At 41.6% G+C, this 15,003-nt stretch overlaps 1 long non-coding RNA gene across 1 annotated transcript in view; it reads right to left on the reverse strand.

The window, feature by feature from the left end:
- Positions 1-51: 51 nt before the first annotated feature.
- The window catches only part of LOC142426788 (uncharacterized), a 73,572-nt gene continuing 58,620 nt past the window's right edge, over positions 52-15,003 (reverse strand). The window contains exon 3 of the long non-coding RNA XR_012779756.1: positions 52-117. This is a non-coding gene — a long non-coding RNA (uncharacterized LOC142426788). The remainder of the gene's footprint in view (positions 118-15,003) is intronic.

A 15,003-nucleotide genomic window follows, 5' to 3' on the forward strand; every position in this document is an offset into this window, starting at 1 on the left:
AGCCAGTTGCTCTCATTTTGCTCTATGTGTCCTGCTCCTTTCATCAATCTTACCTCTGATGCACAGCAGATCAGTAGGCAGTGTAGGCACTTCCCATGCTGGTGCCTCCCCAGGTCACTGTGAAAATAGAAGACCAAAGTTTCAAGCAACATTCAAATAACTATACTTGGATCTTAACCACAAGGAGCTGTTTTAAGGCAACTACTAATCTAACTCGTTCTAATCAAAATTGTAAATAGTTAAATGATGACATGATGTGTTTTTTCATCCTCCTAAGCTGAAATCACTGGTTCCTACTGTCTTCCTTAGCAAGAGAGGAGTCCAATTATTGCATATATAATTTAGGATAGAAAGGAAATAGAGTTAAAGATAACTTAGAGACTTCTTACCATTCTGAGGCTTTCTAAATGACTGAACATTCATTTATACAAGTATGTAAAGTCAAGAACCTTGTTATCCTGGAGAAAAGTTTCAACAAAATCATTTGAATTTTGAGGGTTTTTTAATAATAGTATTTTCTTTCCTTCTTTTCTTCTAACCAGTCTTCTTGGCACATAATTTACATAGCACACACTTCAATAGTTCAATCGTATCAAGGAGAATTATGCAGCCCATATCAGTTTTAGAAATTCCCTCCCCCCATGGATACATTGCTTTTAAAATGAGTTGTACAATCACAGTTTAGTCCTATACTCCCTCCTGTCATCATTTCTCACTCCTGAAATTCCCGCCTCCCTATCACCCACTCTCTGCATCCCCCTATCAACCCCTGTACCAGTTATTTTCACAATGCATCCACTCCTCCTGTGGGTCACAAACTGAGAAACCCAATAGAAACAATAAAATCCAAATTCAAAATAAGGTGGTATGATAAAATAATAATAATATAAAGACCAAAATACAAATAATGAGTAAGAAAGAAAAGACTCTCATCAACATTCTAGAAGCCAGGGAAGAATTTCTGTCATGGAACACATAAGAGATACTTGCCCACAGAATTAACTCAGGTCGGGTCTACAGAGAGGTTGTCTGGCCAAGTATCAAGTTCGATTCAAGATATTCAAAATTACAGTGGTCTCTGCCTGACAGGCTGGAGTGGATCTGCCAGTGGCTAAGTCTGACCAGATCCTCTGCAGATGGGTTTTGGCTTCCCACTATCCTTGATAGCCTTCTACAAATTGGGTGTTCATAATTTTAGCTCTGATACTTTTCCTTTCACCATATTCAAATTTTTAAGTTGTCATCTTTGGATTACAAAAGCTGGTGTGCTTCTTTTAATCACTTGCACTTCTTCGAGAAATAATTGATCACCAAGAAGGAAAGAGGTGTGGTCTGACCCTCCTTTGGGGAGTGACCTCATGAGAAAATTGAAAACAATGATGGCTCCGATCTTTTTACACAACATGACCTGATAATAGAATGCAACCCTCGGACACGGCTTTGTCCTAAAAGCCTGCTGCAAGAACACTCTACTCTAGCACCTATAAGGGTAGCAACAGCAGGGGGCTTGTCTCCGCCAGTCCACCTGGGACCAGCTCTTTACAGGCATGAACAACACATTCATACCCTACTTCCTACACCACTTAACAGAGCTAAATGCTCAAAATTTATCCTCTATAAGCAGCACGTGGTATAAACATACTATGGAATATTATTCAGCCACCAAGAGAAATGAATTCCTGCTGTATGCGCCAACATGGATGAACTTTGGAAACATTATGCTGAGTAAAATAAGTGTCAAAAATGGACAATGGTGCGCTGTCATTTTATAGAATATCTAGACAGGCTGAGGTATAGAAATTAGGATTTCATTATTGGTTACCAGGAGCAGAGTGGGGAAGCCGAGGAGGACCCACTGCGTGGGCAGCAGAAGGTTTCCATTGGTACATGGAAACATTGGCAACGATTTGGTGAGGGTTGAGCAACATGATTCATACAATTCACTTAATTGTATGCAGGAGAAACTGAATCGGTAGATGTCGCACATGTACAAAGAAACTTCAAAAAGTTAATGGACAAATGAAATCAAAATGTAATGTTGCTGCTCTCTTTTTCCTTTTGAAATATATTTCCATGAAACTTATTAATGCACATTTCTCTTAAAATATATTTTCCCATTGTTTTATAAATCTGCTGTTCTATTGAGACAGTCACTTATTATTACTATCATGACTTTTATTTTATTTTCATCTTATTTTATTTATTTTTTGTTGCTTGTTTGTTTATTTATTTATTTATTTTTCTGATGTCCACACTTTATTAACCATAGAAAAAACACGTTCAGTCGCAGCATTAGTTCCTGGTAAGGACAGCGCATATTCCACAATAATGCACTAAAAATCATTTTATTAGGAGCTCATACAATTCCTATCACAATCCATACATACATCAATTGTGTCCAGCACATTTGTACATTCATTACCCTCATCATTCTCAAAATATTTGTTCTCCACTTAAGACCTTGGTATCAGCTCCTCATTTCCCCCTCCCCCCCACTCTCCCCTCCCTTATGACCCCTTGATAAATTATAAATTATTCTTTTGTGCTATCTTACACTGTCCGATGTTTCCCTTTACCCACTTTTCTGTTCTCCATTCCCCCAGGGAAAAGGTTATGTGTAGATCCTTATAATTGGTTCCCCCTACTTTCCTTCCACCTTCCCAGTATTGCCACTTTCACCACTGGTCCTGAAGGGATCATCTGTCCTGGATTCCCTGTGTTTCCGGTTCCTATCTGTACCAGTGTACATCCTCTGGTCTAGCCAGACTGTCAAGGTAGGATTGGGATCATGATAGTGGGGGAGGAAGCATTTAGGAACTGGAGGAAAGTTGTCTGTTTCATTGGGGCCACTGGGATTTCCTCTTTTTGATGCCCTTCTAGTTTACCAAGCAGGATGTCCTTTTCCAGGGATTGACCTCTCCTGATAACATGTCCTAAGTATGTGAGACAAAGTCTTGACATCCTAGCTCTAAGGAGCATTCTGGTTGTACTTCTAAGATTTGTTTGTCCTTTTGACAGTCAATAATACATTCAATATTCTTGACAGCATCATATTTCAAATATGCTGATTCTTCTTCAGTCATCCTAATTCAATATTCATGCATATGCGGTGATGAAAATAACCAACGCTTGTGTCAGGTATACCTTAGTCCTCAAAGTAACATGCTTAGTTTTCAATACTTTTAAGGGGTCTTGCACAGCTGATTTACCCAATGTAATGATGTATTGATTGTTGCTTCCATGAGAATTGATCAACTGAATCTAAGTAAGATTAAATTCTTGATGACATCAAACACTTCTCCATTTATTATGTTGTTACCTTTTGGTCCAATTGTAAGTCTTTGGTCTTTACATTGAGTTGTAATCGTACTGAAGGCTGTAATCCTTGATCTTTTTCAGCAAGTGCCTCTAGTCCTCCTCACTTTTAGCAAACAAAGTTGTATTATCTGAATACAGCAGGTTGTTGTTTGTTTTTTTTAAATCTTTTTATTGGGGCTCATAAGGCTCTTATCACAATCTGTACATACATCAATTGAGCAAAGCACCCTTATACATTCGTTGCACTCGTCACTCTCATAATTCACCTTCCACTTGGGTTCCTGGAATCAGCTCGGTTTCCCTTTTTTTTCCCCCATCCCCCTCCCTCCCCGATCCCACCCCTGGTCCCTTGATAGTTTATAAATAATTATTATATCTTATCTTACACTCCGCCGTGTCTCCCCTCACCCACCTCCCCATTGCCCATCTCCCAGAGAGGAGGTTACACATAGATCTCCGAGATCGGTTCTCCCTATTTATTTATTTTTAAAAATCAATTTAATTGGGGGCTCATACAACTCTTATCATAATCCATACATACATCAGTTGTGTAAAGCACATTTTTACATTTGTTGCCCTCATCATTCTCAAAACATTTTTTCTTCACTTAAACCTTGGTATCAGCTCCTCATTTTTCCCCTTCCCTCCCTGTTCCCCCCTCCCTCATTAACCCTTGATAATTTATAAATCATTATTATTTTGTCATGTCTTACACTGTCTGACATCTGCCTTGGTTAAGGGACAACTTTTCTGTTGTCTGTCCCCCAGGGAGGAGGGTATATGTAGATCCCTGTAATCAGTTCCCCCTTCCCCTCCTACCTCCACTCATTACTTTTATTTTATTTGTTCTCTTCTTCCCCTGACACCCCACCCCCACTTTCCCCACTTACCAATCTCTCTCTCCTCACCTCCATTTCACCACTTCACATTTTTACAGCTTCTATTAGACCTCTCCTACATCACTAGTCAGAGACAACTACCTCTATATGACCCAGCAGTTTACACATCACTAATAATTGTACCAATATATTGAGGAAATGGCAGTAAAGCACAGTAAAACCCCCAAATCAAGAAAAACAAACACAAACAATTGAAAATCAGCCAAACCCAATAGAGTACTCTGAAGAAAAAGTCCTGAAACTACAAAAAAAAAAAATTCAGAAGAATTATGTTTAGGTCCTTTCAAGCAATGTGGGAAACACTCATAAGAAGAGTGGAAGAAACTGAAAAACTAAAATCCTTAAATGAAAAGGGATGCCAGAAAGCAAACAAGGAAATAACAGAAGTATGCAACATTGTAAACGAGCTGAGGCATAGAATGGAAGAAAAGGAGAGTCCAATCCGTGAACACAAAGACAATCACTCCAAGTATAATCTACAATAGGAACAATCAACATAAAAGCAAGGGAATCAGAAGAAAGCTTGAAAGTGATGGGGGACACTACCAAGAGAAACAAATTACATCTAAGTGTTATCCTGGAACAAGAATTTTTTTTTAAATCAGAGAAAATAGTACAAGAGATCATGGAAGAAAATGTCCCCAACATCACAAAGAATGAGAAAATAGTTATTCAAGAAGCTGAGAGCACCTCAAATAGAATAGATTCCCAAAGAAAAATATCATGACATGTTTCAGTCAAACTCTTCAATTTCAAGAAAAAAGAGAATCCTGAGGGTAGCTGGAGATAAAGAACAGTCACCTGCAAAGGAAACCCAATAACGATAAGCTTAGGTCTCTCAGCAGAAGAAAATGGAGTGACATCAATAAAATTCTGAAACAAAAAACCTGCCAATCAAGAATCTTATATCCAGTAAATTTATCCCACAAATACGAGGGAGAAATAAAGGTATTTCCAGACAAGGAAAAACTAAAGGAACACAGGAAAACAAGAAGGGCATTGCAAAAATATTAACTGGATAGCTATGAACCAAGAATCAACAACAGCTGACAAAACTGAGAGGATCAGACAGGACAACAATGCGTAGAAATCAGTACAATAAAAACAGCACTAAAAACCACACAGAGATAGAAGAAGAATAAAGACATCAATAAAACTACCAGAAAAGGGGCAAATAATGGAAAGAAACCAAACACAAACAAAGCAAAATGACAACAACAAACTCACATTTATCAAAGACACTGAATATCAATGGATTAAATGCACCAAACAAAAGAAAGTAACAGGCTGGATTAGAAAACAAGATCTATCCATCTATATGCTGCCTAGCAAGAGACACAGCTTAAACTTAAAGAAAAAAATAGTTTAAAAGAATGGCAAAAACATACCAAAGCAATGGCAACCATAAAAAGACAGGATTGGAAATATTAATCTCTGTTAAAATAGAATTTAAGATGAATAACATAATAAAAGACAAGAATAGATAGTACATAATGATTAAAGGAGCAATACACCAGGAACATATCATCTTAACAAACATATATGCACCCAATGAAAGACCCTTGAAATACATCAATCAAATGCTCATAGGGTTGAATATATAAATAAACAGCTCAACAATAACAATCGGAGACTTCAACACATCACTCTCAAAGAAAGACAGATTACCAGGAGAGTAACTCAATAAAGAAAAGGAGGAGTTAACCAAAAAGAATCAACCACGTCAACCTCCTAGACATATACAGAGCTCTCCACCCAAAAACAGCACAGTAGAGATTCTTCTCCAGTACACACAGTACATATTCTAGACTAGATCACATGTTAGGACCAAGGCAAGACTTAACAAATTCTAAAACATCAAATTCTCAATACATTTTTCATATCACAATGCTATGCAACTGGAACTCAACAAAGAATAGGAACATAAAAACAAACATAGAGACTGAACCAAATCTACAGACTATTCTAGAATACAGAAAGTAATAGAAAACTCCCAAAACTCATTCTTTTTTTTTTTTAATCATTTTATTGGGAGCTCTTACACATAACATTCCATACTTCAGTCACATGAGGCAGTGTTGTACAACTGCTACCACAATCAACTGCAAAACATTTTCTTTCCTCTTGAATTCCTTGGTATCAGCTCCCCTTTATCCCTTCCCTCACCCACCCTATGCCCCCACCCCCCACCCCAGGAACCCTGATTTAATTATTTATTGCCATATCTTACACCATCCAATATATCCATTCACATACAATTCTGTTGTTCACTCCCTTCCAGTGGGGTTATACAATCATCAATGGTATCAGCTCCCCCTTCCTCCCTTTCCCTCCCTCCTCTCTCTTCCCTACCCTCAGGACTGTAATTTTGATGCTTGGGGTTGGAAGGGATGTAGTCAGGCGGTTGGATAACCTTGCTGCCATAGGTTGAAGATGTCCAACTGACTTAGCTCGTGGTATCCACAGCTGAGAGAAGACAAGAGCTCTGCTCCAGATCTCCACCTGCTCACAGATCTCCGGCCTGCTCACAAATCTCCGCCTGCTCACAGATCTCCGGCCTGCTCACAGATCTCCGGCCTGCTCACAGATCTCCGGCCTGCTCACAGATCTCCGGCCTGCTCACAGATCTCCGGCCTGCTCACAGATCTCCGGCCTGCTCACGGCTCTCCAGTTAGCAGCCATTTTCTCTGGATTTCCTGGTCTAACAACAGGATCACAGAGTGGGTGATTCCACATGGGAGCTATCTTCCTGGATGTTTCCCGAGATTGTAAATCTTTATGGGAGTAGAAAGCCTCATTTTTCACCCTCGGAGTGGCTGCTGGTTTGGAGCTGTTGTCCTTGTGGTTATCTGTCCTACATGTGATCCACACCACCATTCAAAACTGTTATGTATCCAAAAGCAGAATCCAGATTTGATGACTGCCCTCACAAGTCTGCAGTGCCTTGAAGCATTGGCATGTTTTCTAATCGGTGGACTCTTACTGAAAGAGAATGCACTTTTGATGTTGATGGCTGTTTACTGGGTGTAACTTTAGGTCTTTTTTCCCTCAGATTAAAGAAATCATTGCCATTGAATCAACTCCAACTCATGGTGGCAGAGTACGACAGCTCTGTAGGGGTTTCAGAGCAAATTGCCGGGTCTTTTGTCTTTCTAGGCACCTCTGGGACACCAGGGCTGCTTCTGTTGTCGAGAGCAAGTCTTAGGCAGGGCGGTTAAGAAGAGATCATGATGAGCAAAGATAACCGTGGGAATGTCTGGACAAGGCCTTCCTGGTCCAGGAAGATGCAGGCCCTTCGCAGAGCACCAACGCAGCTAAGTAGCCTGTGAGGACAACGAGATTCTTGGAAGAAGGAGGAGGTGAAGTTAGAGATGGAGTTAGGGCAGTGTAGTCCACATCTCGAAGGGCATCTTAAGGATTCGGCTTTTAGGAGGAGGTGGATGGGGAACCAGGAGAATGCAGCTGAGTGGGAGGAGGGCAGGGAGCCCAGGAAAAGAGCTAGTGGCAGGCTGGGAACCTAGCTAGGCCCTCGGACTCCAGTCCAGGGCTTGTCCCTGCAGTCGCCCTTGGCCTGCGTCCGACTTCAAGCTGAAATCATTGATGAACTGCTGGGAAGGCGGGGACGCCGGGCTAGAGAAAGGGCTACGAAGGCGGTCAGAAAGTCTCCTTATTAAATCTAGCTACGACCTCGTTAACACCAGAAAAGTTTCCTAAAGGGCGCTCTGGGCGCTGGGGCTGTGGCCCAGAGGCACCCCCGCGGATCTTCGTGGCTAAACGAGGCTTCTCACTCCAGCCAGCTCAGTTCGCTCATCTGTAAAATGGGACCCTTTTCCCTGCCTTTCTGCATCCAGTGAAATCCTGCCCAAGGACCTTTGCAGATCGGGAATGTCTCCCGCAAGCAGGCGGCAGGTTTAAACTGTCGGTCTACCTCCGGGCGGCGTGTCCTGCCGGCCCTCTCACCCCGGGGGAGGGAGTGCCGGGGTCCGGCGCCGCGCCAGGCTCCCTCCCGCCCGAGCCCCAAAACTCATTCTATAAAGCAAGTTTAACTCTGATACCAAGCAAATACCCCCACAAAGACCAAAAAAATACCCCACAGACCAATCCCTCATCACATAGGTGCAAAAATTCTCAACAGTATTCTGGCCAATAAAATCCACCAATATATCAAAAATATAATTAATTATGACCAAGTGGGATTCATACCAGGGATGCAAGGAGAGATCAACATTTTAAAAGAAGTCAATGTATGCCACTGAATAAACAAGACTAACTTAAAACCACATGAGTATATCAATAGATGAAGAAAAAGCATTTGATAATATCCAAAAGCCATTTTAAATAAAAGCACTCAATAAGTTAGGAATAAAAGGGAATCCTCAACATAATAAAGGCTACCAATAAAAATCCAATTCCAAAATGACACTCAATGTGGAAAACTGAAAATATTTCCGTTGAAAATAGGAACTGGACTCTTATTCAACATCATGCTTGAAGTCTTAGTCAGAACAATGAGACAGCAAAAATAAATCAAAGTAATACAATTGGGCAAAGAAAAAGTGAAGGTCTGCTATTTGCAGACAATATGATTTTATATAGAGCACTCCAAGGATCCTATTTAACAGCTGTTAGGGGTAAAAAATTAGTGATTTGGGAACATAGTAGGATACAAAATTAGCAAGCAGAAATCAATTGGATTCCTGAAAGATCCAAAAATGACATAAATAAAACAGTACCACTTAAAATAGCCACACAAAAGATAAACTTCTTATAAATAAACCTACCTGTGAGTAAACCAAAGATAACCACAGAACTTTATTACAAGAAACCAAGGTACTATACACAAATGAAATAATATGGTCAAGAAGTCTTAATGTGAAAATGTCAACTAACAACCTGAGGTAGTTAGTTTATTGTGCCAACCTGGCCGATAAATACATGTGGGTTTAATTAAAGGGCAGAGAGATAAATGGCTCAGTGAGTCTTGCCTTTGTAGTTCTCGGGTCTCTTGCTTTCTGATGGTCGGACCAGGGTGCAGCTTCCTTAGCCAGTACCCTGCTTTAGCTGGCAAGGCTTACTTCGTGCAAGACCTCTCTGAGGAAAAGGCACATGGACCTACCCTGATGCAGCCCTGGGTGCTGGAACACTCGTGTGGAGACCCCTGCCAGTGCTGAGATGCTTACACATTCACTGACTCGGCTTTCCTCCTGCAGTCGGCATCATACTGTGTGTTTTGTGAGATGGAGGAGGACTTTGTGGATTGGTGTGGGACATATGAGTTAATGGGTTAATGTTGGACTTGTGGGCTTGGGCAGCACTGGGTTGGATGCTTTCTTGATGCACACTTAACCTTTATATTAAACTCTTTCTTACACATGAGTTTCTGTGGATTTGTTTCTCTAATGTATCCAGATTAATACACTACCTAAAGCTATCTACAATTATAACCTAATTCTAAGCCAAATCCCAAATTCATTCTTGAAAGAAATGGAAAAACTAATTTACCAGTTTCATATGGAGAGGAAAGAGGCCCAGGATAAGCAAAGAATTTCTCATAAAGAAAAACAAAGGAGGCCTACCAACTGACCTCAAAATCTACTCCACAGTTAAAGAAGTAGAAACAGCCAGGCACTAGTACAATGATAGATATATAGACCAAAAGAACAGGATAGAAAACTCAGAAATAAAAGCATTCATCTATAGGCAACGGATTTTCTATAAAGAACCAAAATATATTAAATGGGAGAGAGGCACCCTCTTCAACAAATGGTGCTAGAAAAACTGCATTTCCATCTGCAGAATGAAACAGGACTTGTCCCTCACCCCATGCACAAAACTGAACTCAAGATTGATAAAAACCTAAATATAAATCCCAGAGGCATTAGGATCATCATTGAGAAAACTGGGACAAACATACTACCAAATGTAACAACAAAAACATACACAGTGGAAGACAAAATAAATGACTGGGACATATTAAAAATAAAACACTATGCACATCAAAAGACTTGATCAAAAAAGTAAAATGAGAGCCCATTGATGAGGAAAATATTTAGCAATGACACAATGAAGCAGACACTAATTACTAAGACCTATAGTATCCTGTTCTTGGAAGAAGTGTGGCCAGAGTGTTCCTTAGAAGCAAGGATGGCAAGACTTCCTTCTACATACCTTGGACATGGTGTCAGGAGAGACCAGTTCTGGAAGAAGAACATCCTACTTGGTGAAGCAGAGGGCCAGGGAAAACCAGGAAGTCCCTCGACAAAGTGGATTTACACAGTGGCTTCAACAATGGACTTAACCATAGGAACAATTTGTGAGGGTATCACAGAACCAGGAAGTATTGCATTCTTTTATACATAAGGTTGTTAGGAGTTGGAACACACTCAATGGCACCGAATAACAATTACGACAACATAGGATTCTACAACACCTCAATAAGAAAAAAAATTAATGATGCAATTAAAAGGTAAACTGTATTAGTCTGGGTACTTTAGAGAAACAAATCCACAGAAACTCATGTATAAGAGAGAGGTTTATATAAAGGTTAAGTGCATATAAAAAAAAAAAAACCAACCCAGTGCTGCCCAAGCCCACAAGTCCAACATTAATCCATATATCCGACACCAATCTACAAAGTCCTCCTCCATCTCACAAAACCCACACTATTATGCCTACTGCAGAAGGAAAGCTGAATCAATGAATATATAAGCCTCTCAGCACTGGCAGGGGTCTCCACACAACTGCTCCAGCACCCAGGGCTGCATCAGGGGAGGTCTATGTGGCTTCTCCTCAGGGATGTCTTACAGGAAGCCAGACTTGCCAGCTGCACCTTGTTCCGACCACCACAAAGCAAGAGACCTGAGAACTTGAAAAGCAAGGCTCACCAAACCATTATCCCTCTGCCCTTCAATCAACCCCATTTGAGTTTATTGGCCAGGTGGGCACAGTAAACTAACTAACTCATAGACAAAGGACATGAATAAACAGTTCACAAAGGACAACATTCAAATGGATAATAAATATATAAGGAAATGCTCATGATCACTATGATCCAAGAGATGCAAATCAAAACAATGGTGAATAATATCTTATACCCACAACAACCACCCAACCCCAGAAAGAGAGAAGAACAAATACTGGAAAGGGTGCGGAGAGAGGAGAACTCTTTTGCACTGCAGGTCGGCTTGTAAATATGTACAATCACTGTGGAAAGCAACGTGGCGCTGCCTAAAACACCGGGAATACAAATACTGTATGATCCAGCAACACATTTGCTGGGCATATACCTCAAATATATAAGATTCAGGAAAAGAACAGATGCATGCTTTCCCATGTTCACTGCAGCACAGTTCACAATAGCAAGCAACTAGAAACAGCTTAAATGCCCATCAGAAAAGAATGGTACATACACACAATGGAATACTATGCATCCCTAAAAAAACAGCGATTAAACACCTCATGGACTGGAAAGACCTGGAAAGCATTATGCAGAGTGAAGTTAGTCAATCACAAAATAACAAATATTGTGTGAATCCCCTACTACAAGGATACATACCGGACTTCCGGGAAGATGGCGACGGAGTAACACATACCAGAGGGACTCCGCAGAATCCAGCCCAGGAGAGTTGCTCAGAGGGAAATTCAACGCCACTGGATCGCAGGAGGCGCATCATAAAGATAAGTAGGCTCAGACCCACGGGGTTTTGAGGGGCTGGGGGCTTTTGGCTTACCTCAGTAGAAGCCGGCTGTGTCTGGCCAAGCCGGGACCATTTGGAGTCTGTAGCAGGGCTTGGCCTCGGCGCAGCCTCAGTTTTCCCCTGCCTGCCTCAGGGCAGGGACAGGGCCCTTGAGGCTCCACCGGCAGGGATTGGTGTTCAGCAGCATTGTTGCTTCTGTTTGCGTCTCTGCTCTATATTCCCACGCAGCCTTGGAGGGCTGTGCAGGGGCTTTTTCGGGGCACAGCCACAGCTTGCCGCACCGCGTGGGCTGAGCAGGGTCTGAACCCAAACCCCCACAGCTCCATAGGCAGGGATCAAGCTTCAGCTACACTGCGGTGCCGGTTAACATCTCTGCTCTCTGCATCCCCACTTCTCTGGGGGCTGCTCAGCAGCTTTCTTGTGACTCTTCTTGGGGCTCAGCTGCGGATTGCCTCTGGGGCTTGGGGCAGGGAGTGGGCCCTTGCAGGTCCACAGGCAGGGAGTGGGACTCAGCTGCATAGTTGCTTTTCCTTCCCTCGCTTCCCTGTACCCCAGCACAATCCTGTCTCACAGTTTAATTTTGCTCCCCCTCTTGTTCCTGAACTGCTCTCTCACACTCCATTGCAGACTTACGGGACACTCCCATTTCCCTAGGGCATTTGCGCCTGGGCCACACCCAGCTAGGTGAGCTCCACCCTGCATAGATAGCCCAAGGCTAGGGAAAGGCCTGCTTGCTCTCCAGGGGATACTCCTCTGACTCCTCACCTGGGAGTTCCTGCCTGTGTACCTGGGGACATAAGGCAGCTCAGCCAACACTTATCAATATTCAAACCAATAGCAGGAACTTCAGCCCAGCCCCTGCAACACTGGAGCAGGCAGCTGACCTGCCATCTGGGGCACTCCCCTGATAGGGAAGCCACAGGAAGATAAAGTGGTAGGTTAATAACCTAGCAAAATCAGCTGTAGGCAGTTCGAAGAAGCACTCCTATAAGTCTTCCAGAGAGAGACTAGAAAATGGCACCTGGTCCCTCAAAAACAATTCAACGCAAACAGCCATCAGCCCCAACGACCTCAACGAAAAAACAGGAGAAACAAAAGACAAAGGCAGAAGATGTGCTGAACATAGCAACATACATAGAAGAAGCAGACATTGAGAAGCCATACAAAGAAACTCTCAGAATGCTGCTTGGAGTCATGCAGGATATGAAGGAAACAATACAGAAAAAGGATGAAACGATAGAGGAGATAAAAGCCATACACCAAAGGGAAATACAGGAGCTTAGGGAGGAAATAACGAAAAACAATAGCAAAATCATGTTCCTTGAGAATCGACTGGAGGAATCAGAGAACCGCATCAGTGTCTTGGAGGACAACCAAGCAGACTTTAATAAACGTGAACAAAAATCTAATAAGAGCATCAGAGAAGCCGAAGAAAACCTAAGAGCGATGTCTGATGCTATGAAGAGGAACAACATTAGACTTATTGGCCTACCGGAGGAAGACACAACAAAGAAGTCATCTGCAACAGTAGCGAGAGAATTCTTGGAGGAAAACTTCCCCAGCCTAATGAATGAAAACCAAGCAACCATCCAGGAGGCTGAAAGAACACCAGCATGACGGGACCCCAAGAAGAAATCACCAAGGCACTTAATAGTTAAACTATCCAACTTTGAGGAAAAGGAGAAAATCATGAGAGCAGCTAGGGCAAAAAAAGCAATCACATATAAAGGTCACCACATAAGGATATGTTCAGACCTATCAGCAGAAACTATGAAAAAAAGGAGAGAGTGGAGTAACATATTCCAAAAGTTGAAGGAAAACAACGCAAATCCAAGAATACTCTACCCAGCCAAATTATCGATCAAGATCGATGAGAAGTAAAAGTCTTCCCAGACAAGGAAAAACTAAAAAAATACGTTACAACAAACCCAGCCTTACAAAAGATCCTCGCCAACTCAGTATGGGCAGAAGAACAACACTCACCAAGCACAAATAAGAGACCAACACATAGAACAACTTCACCCAGACCACAACAAAGAGAAAACAGGCCCAAAGATAGCAATGGCTTAAGGATGGAAAGAAGTCAAGAATGAAACACACACAAAACACATACTAATGATAAAAGAAAGTAGGAAAACTCCCAACACAAAAGGTATAAAATGGCATCACAGAGTCCGCACATTGAGATAATAACCCTGAATATCAATGGCCTGAACTCAGGCATTAAAAGACTGAGACTAGCAGAATGGCTTAGAAAACACAACCCATCAATTTGCTGCCTACAGGAGACACATCTCAAGGCTACAGACAAAAATAGGCTGAGAATCAAAGGCTGGAGAAGGACCTACCAAGCAAACAGCAATACAAAAAAAGCAGGGATTGCAACCCTTATCTCGGATAAAATTGACCTCAAAGTGCAAACCATAAAAAGAGATAAGGAGGGACACTATATAATGCTCAAGGGAATCATAGACAATGAACCACTAAGCATTGTAAACATATATTCCCCGAATGAGAGACCAGCTCAATACGTCAATCAAACACTCCAAAAGATTAAGAAAGAAATCACAGACTCGGCAATTATAGTGGGCGACTTCAACACAACACTCACTGAGAAAGATAGATCACAGGGAAAGAAACTCAACAAGGAGACTAGGGAGCTAATCTCCACAATTAGACAATTTGACCTAATAGATATTTACAGAGCTTTTCATCCAAATACAAAAAATTTCACATTCTTTTCAAGTCCCCATGGCACATATTCGAAGATAGATCACATGCTGGGGCATAAGGCAAATCTACATAAATTTAAGCACATTGAAATAATACAGACCTCTCTCTCTGACCACTGTGCCATAAGACTGGAAATCAACAAAAAGAAGACAAAGAAAATAAGAGCAAATAATTGGAGAATGAATAACTCTCTACTCCAAAAGGAGTGCATACTGGTGCAGATCAGAGATGAAATCAGGAAATTTCTAGAAACCAACGAAAACGAGCACATGACGTACCAAAACTTATGGGATACAGCAAAGGCAGTCATCAGAGGAAGGTTCATAGCAATACAAGCACACCTAAGAAAGGAAGAG

Source organism: Tenrec ecaudatus, chromosome 1, assembly GCF_050624435.1.
Source record: "Tenrec ecaudatus isolate mTenEca1 chromosome 1, mTenEca1.hap1, whole genome shotgun sequence".
Classification (NCBI taxonomy): domain Eukaryota; kingdom Metazoa; phylum Chordata; class Mammalia; order Afrosoricida; family Tenrecidae; genus Tenrec; species Tenrec ecaudatus.